Genomic DNA, 6,092 nt, shown 5'->3' on the forward strand with positions numbered 1-6,092 from the left:
AAACTGTAGGTCAGTGTGTTTTCTCATTTAAAGACATTTTCATTTTACTGCTTTTTAAAATCAGCTTTATGGAAGTATAATTTACACACAATTAAAATTCACCAATTTTAAGGGAACACTTCAATGCACTTTGAAAAATATACAGAATTATGTAACTACTGCCACAATATAGGAAAAGAATATTTCCAACTCCGAAGAGTTCCCACAGCCCCTTTGCAGTCAATCTTTCCCTCTACCCCCAGCCTCTGGAGACAACTGCGCTGCTTTCTTTTCTGTCACTATAGTTTTTTGGTTTTTTTCTTTTTCAGAAGTTCATATATATGGAATTAGACCATATGTTGTCTTTTGTGTCTGTTTTTTATCACTTAGTATGATGCTTCTGAGATTCATATGTCATTTGCATATACACATAGTTTATTCCTTTTTACTGTTGAGTAGTCTCCACTATATAATATATCACATTTTGTTTAGCCATTCTCTAGTTGAAGTACGTTTAGTTTCTTTCCAGTTTTGGACCATTGCAAATAAATCTACTATGACCCCTCATTATACAAGTCTCTATGCAAACCTATATTCTGTGGTTTGTTTTTTTTTTTTTCCTTTGTATAGTTACCAAGAAGTGCAATGGGAATTACTAGGTCTTACAATAAGTTTATGTTTAACTTTTGAAGAAATTGCATATGGTAGATTCAGTTGTGAACCTCAATTTAGACATGTTCTTAATCTTAATCCACATTCCTGTGGGTGTGAACCCGAACCTGTAGTAAATAGGATCTCCTGAAGGTATTTTTAGTTAAGATATGGCATAACTGAATGAGAGTGGGCCTTAATCCAATTACTTGAGGCTTTATAAGGAGAAGAAATTCGCACAATCACAGAAAGCCACAGGGAGGAGCCAGAAGTTAATGGAACACTGAAGAGAAAGGAGAGATTAGTGTTATGTGATGCGAAGTGGGGATACAAGCTAGAGAACCCCAAGTATCTCAGCCAGGCAGCACCAGAATGTTACAGACTTTGGGGTGAAAGTACGGCCTTGCTGATGCCTTGATGTGGACTTCTTTGAACCTCAAAACTGTGAGCCAATAAATTCCCGATTTTTAAGCCAGCCCGTTATTTACTATTTACCATAGCTGCCAGGCAAACTGAAAAACTGCAAAACCATTTTCCAAAATAATTTTATATTTGCATTCCTATCAGCAATGTATGAGAGTTCCACTTGCTCTGCATATTCACTGACACTTGATATTGTCAATCTTTTGAATTTTAGCTCTTCTACTGGCTGTGAAGAGGTAAAATGGTTTTCATTTGAAAATGAAATTAATGACTAATAATGTTGTGCATTTTTATATGCATATCTTCTATTTGAATATCTTTTTTAGTGAAGTGTCTGTTCAAATGCTTTGTCCATTTCAACTTAAAATTAATTCTAGCCCTAAGTATGAAAACTAAAATTACTCAACTTGTAGAAAAAATGTAGGAGAAAATAGGCCAGGATTTCTTAGATATGACACAAGAAGTACAAATCATTAAAAAAAAAAAAAAAAAAAAAAAAAAAAAGACAAACAAGACTTTATTACAATTAAAAACTTTTGCTTTTCCAAATATGCGCTTACGAAAATGAAAAAGGTAAGTCACAGACTGGGAAAAAATAGTTTCAAAATATATAAGTGATAAAGAATTTATATCCTTAATATATAAAGAACCCATAACTCATTAATATGATATAGAACTTGATAAAAATGCATGAGTGAATGTACTTTTAATTATAGCTTTATAAATTCTCCTAACTAAAGTGGTTTAATTTCTAAATCAATAACCTATGTTTAAAATGCATCTAAAGTGTTTTCAGTCAAGATCTTAAATATTCAACTTGCATTAAAAAAATATTTGTATGCATTGTAAGTTTATGAAGTTTTAGAGTAGTAGGGTATGTGATGAGATTCAAATTTCCCAAACCCCATTCACAGGCATGTTATGAGAAGAATCCATGAAGTAACAGAAAGTTTCCAAGACCTTCAAGCAGGCCCTTGATGAAGAGAAAGGAGATACATTCTTCATCACGTACAAGTAAGTAAGGGTTACAGCAGAGCAAGAGGAATAGGCATTTAATTTTCACACAGTACACTTGCAGACAAATGATCTGCTGAGATAAAATGTGAATTGCTTAATTTTCATACTCTTGGGAATCCTCACTTCCTATAACTTCATTTCAAAGGATATGGGGAGAGTGCCATGGCAGAGAGAGGAATTATTATTATATGAGATTTGAAAATGAATTATCAGATTAGAGATATATATTTTCCCAGGACAAATTGAATTGAATTGCTTTACTCTTTCCATTGGATAAATGTAATGACAAAAATCTGGAGAATTTGAGTTTTGCAGCTAGATTTAATTTGGTATACCCAATGGCACAGTGAAAATTAGAGATGGGCTGCCTGCCTCTCTGGGCACTGGTGTTAATTGTTATAATACCTTTGGCATTAAAGAGGCCAATGGGCTATGGGATGTTGGTTCTTGAAGGTGTGCCTATAAAGAATATTTATTTTTAATATTTATAAAGAAGAGGTTTTTATTTCATAAAAAAGATGTCTCCATGTTAGTCCTTACCATTGCTCCTCAAAAAAACCCACTCATTTTTCATTTTGATATGCAAATTTATGAATCATAGCTCTTAGCAAAGACCAGGAATTCCTGAAATTCAAAGCAACATATCAATATACTTCACGTCAGGAAGGGGAACCTATCAGGGGCTAAAAATGATGGAACTTCCTGCAGGTGTTTATCAGGATCACAATGTATAAAGAAAAATTTACATCTGGGTTATAATGCTGTGTTATGTTCCCTGACCTCCACAGTCATTATACAAAAGTTATTTATTGAGAAACTCTGCTCTGTCAAATAATATAATAAGTGCTAAATATACAGAGCAGATAAACTAGGAAACTGACATAGACTGAGGTCCTCTTATGTACATGCATATGATACACATTATTCCATCTTATTATCCCAATAGATGAAGACTCCAAAGTGTTAGCAAGAGTAAGTAAATTACACAGCTGGAGAACAATAGAGCCAGGATTCAATCACAGAATAATTATCTATAAAACTGGACTCTTTTACTCTTTACAGTGTGATTTCTAAAAGATTGTAGAGTCTAGTTAGAAAAACAGCATATGCATAAACAGTAGTGAAGTACAGGTAGTTGTATAGATTGCAGTTCCTCTTATGGATAGCAAGATATTGATTTAGTAGAAATACTTGACACTAAAACACAAAGAGTGGGAACATTAGCAGAGTATGTTTTGCTCCTAGGAAGTAGGGGTGCAGACAGTTAATTAGGGAGGTTGGGGAAGGAAAATGAGAAGAAGGGCTCTACCAAAATAGTGTAAAATCTCACTCTGTGTTGTACTTTCTCCCTATTCTCCCTATATTACACAAATCTTAGGGCTCTTATCTCTCAAGTCTTTAGCATCTGGGCAAGATTTATAAAATAATAATAATAAGGTCTTGAACAAGGAAATGAATCTAAGTGCCATGTGTAGCCCTCAAGATGGAGAAATTAAGCCTTCTGACTTGCAGAGATTATGGGGAGATTAAAGACTTTCCAGTGCTGTGTCTTTGGTAGTTTAAGCCAAGCTTGTCTAGATCTTTGAGGACTGAGTGGAATGACGGAGGTGGGAGGTGGGGAAGGGCAGCTCCAGCTTTTACCTGGATTACAAGACAGTGGCTCCCTAACTCTGAAACTCACAGTGAATGCACCTGAGTTCAGACCACTTGTGCTCTGCGCTGAGGCACAGGACATCACTGCTGGGTTGGGAGGAGACTTCTGAGAGGAGGTGGTTCTTGATCAGGGACTTGAAAAGGTAGGGAGCTTCCATATAAATAGGGCAGTGTGAGCAGAGCTCTAGAAGGAGGACCCAATACAATATTCCCAGGTATGAATTAGTTAAGAATCTTTTGGTTGCAAGTGACAGAAAACTAGATAAGATTTGATTAAACTGTAAACTGAAAAAGTTTGTTTGTTTTTTTTGCCTCATGCTAGAGGCACAACTGGAAACAATGTCATCAGAAATTTTTCTTTCTCTGTCTCTCAAACTTGCTTTCTTAATGCTGATTCAATCCTTCAACAAGCTCTTCATACACAGAGGAAAAATGGTCACCATTAGCCCCAAGCCTAAATCCCTCCTACTTGGCAACCCAGGAACACGGGAGTCTTCTTTCACAATCATTCAACTGACCTGCGTAAAATTTTCATCACTTAGCTTTGGTCATGTGGGTATGTACAAGAACACTTTCTGTGTCAGGGAGGACGGGCCCTAGTGTGGTCAGTCCCATCCAAACAGCAGAGGTTGAGATTAGGGGATGGGCAGGTTCTGCCAATCAGGGTTCTTTAAAATAACGAATATACATTGAACAAACCAGGTCAATAGATATCCACCCCTAGTGGGCGATAAATAGAATATTTAATGAAACAGGTGTTGGCTTTGTTGATTCATTTGTTTCATTATGTTTCTGTTTGTAGTAGCAAATAAAGCTCATCTGTAGGTTGGGACATATGGTTTAGTGCCTTGGAGTTGGGTGCCCCTTTTAATTCCGTATCAGGAGAGGACTGTGTAATTGAGGCATCTGAAGACCCGTCTCAATGCCATTTTTTATTTTATCTTTCTCTGCTGATGTGCTGTTTTGAATCTTTTTACATATATTTCCCAGATTTATTTCCATGTTTGAGAGTGTCTCTGAATGCTAAGGCACTGAACTATTGCTATACCATTTTGGAACTATGTGCTTACTATGAATGCTGATCTTTAGAAGAGTCAAAGTCTCATAATACAGTCTTTACCAATTACCTTTGTTCAGGGGACATGGGCTTAATTAAACACTTTGGACTTTTGCATTAATGATATATATAGATCTCAATCTATTACAGATTCATTCCATTGAATATAACAAATATTTCCATATACCAAAATAATATATACTGCTAAATGTGCTGGTTTGAATATATTATGCCTCCCAGAAAAAGTCATATTCTTTAATGCAATCTTGTGGGGGCAGACGTATTAGTGTTGGTTAGGTTGGAACCTTCTGATTGAGTGTTTCCATGGAGATGTGACCCACCCAACTGTGAGTGACACCTTTGATTAGGATGTGACCTCTTGATTGAATGTTTCCCTGGAAATGTGGCCCCACCCATTCAGGGTAGGTCTTGATTATTCACTGGAGTTCTATAAAAAGAGCTCACAAACAGAGGGACCTCAGAGCAACTGAGAGTGACGTTTTGAAGAGGAGCGGCAGCTAGAAGAGGACAAAATGCCCTAAGAACAACATTTTGGAGAACACCATTTTGAAATGCAACCTGGGAGCAAGTGAATGCCAGCCACGTGCCTTCCGAGCTTACGGAAGTTTTCCGAATGCCAATGGCCATCCTTCAGTGATGGTACCCTATTGTTGATGCCTTACCTTGGACACTTTATGGCCTTAAGACTAACTTTACAACCAAATAAACCCCCTTTATAAAAGCCAATCCATTTCTGGTATTTTGCATTCCAGCAGCATTAGCAAACTGGAACACTAGGCAACAACGATTTAGTTGTACATGGCTTTACTACCATGTATCATTTTCCACACATTAACTCCTTTGATTCTCAAAACAGCACCTCAATGTAGATTGATAGGTAGTGTCACCCTTATTTTTTGAAATTACTGAGCTGGTTAGTGACTCAGTCAAGACAAGAACCCATATCATAGATTTGAGAGTTAATGCAATTCAGAAACTAATTCAATTAATTCAACAAATATTAATTGAGCACTTAGTACCATGCATGAACTAATCACTGGGGAAATGAAAATACGTAAGGTATCATCCTTGCCTTGGAGTAACTCAAGGACTACTACTGAAAATAGGCTTGTGATTGTATATATCACATTCACGATGATAAGTAATAAAAATACTGTGAGCAAATTCAGAGGAAGGAACAAATAAGTGCCTGGGACCATCAGGAAAACCCAGTATTTTAATCACAGTCACTGAGGACAAAAAAGATATTCTTAGCAATGGAATAAGTGTGAGCAAGGGCATTAATGAGCAT

The 6,092-nt window shown here is 36.4% G+C and overlaps 1 long non-coding RNA gene across 1 annotated transcript in view; it reads left to right on the plus strand.

The window, feature by feature from the left end:
* The window catches only part of LOC119510942, a 412,157-nt gene extending 410,097 nt beyond the window's left edge, over positions 1–2,060 (plus strand). The window contains exon 3 of the long non-coding RNA XR_005212075.1: positions 1,968–2,060. This is a non-coding gene — a long non-coding RNA (uncharacterized LOC119510942). The remainder of the gene's footprint in view (positions 1–1,967) is intronic.
* The last annotated feature ends 4,032 nt before the right edge of the window (positions 2,061–6,092 follow it).

This window comes from Choloepus didactylus, chromosome 15 (assembly GCF_015220235.1).
Source record: "Choloepus didactylus isolate mChoDid1 chromosome 15, mChoDid1.pri, whole genome shotgun sequence".
NCBI lineage: Eukaryota > Metazoa > Chordata > Mammalia > Pilosa > Megalonychidae > Choloepus > Choloepus didactylus.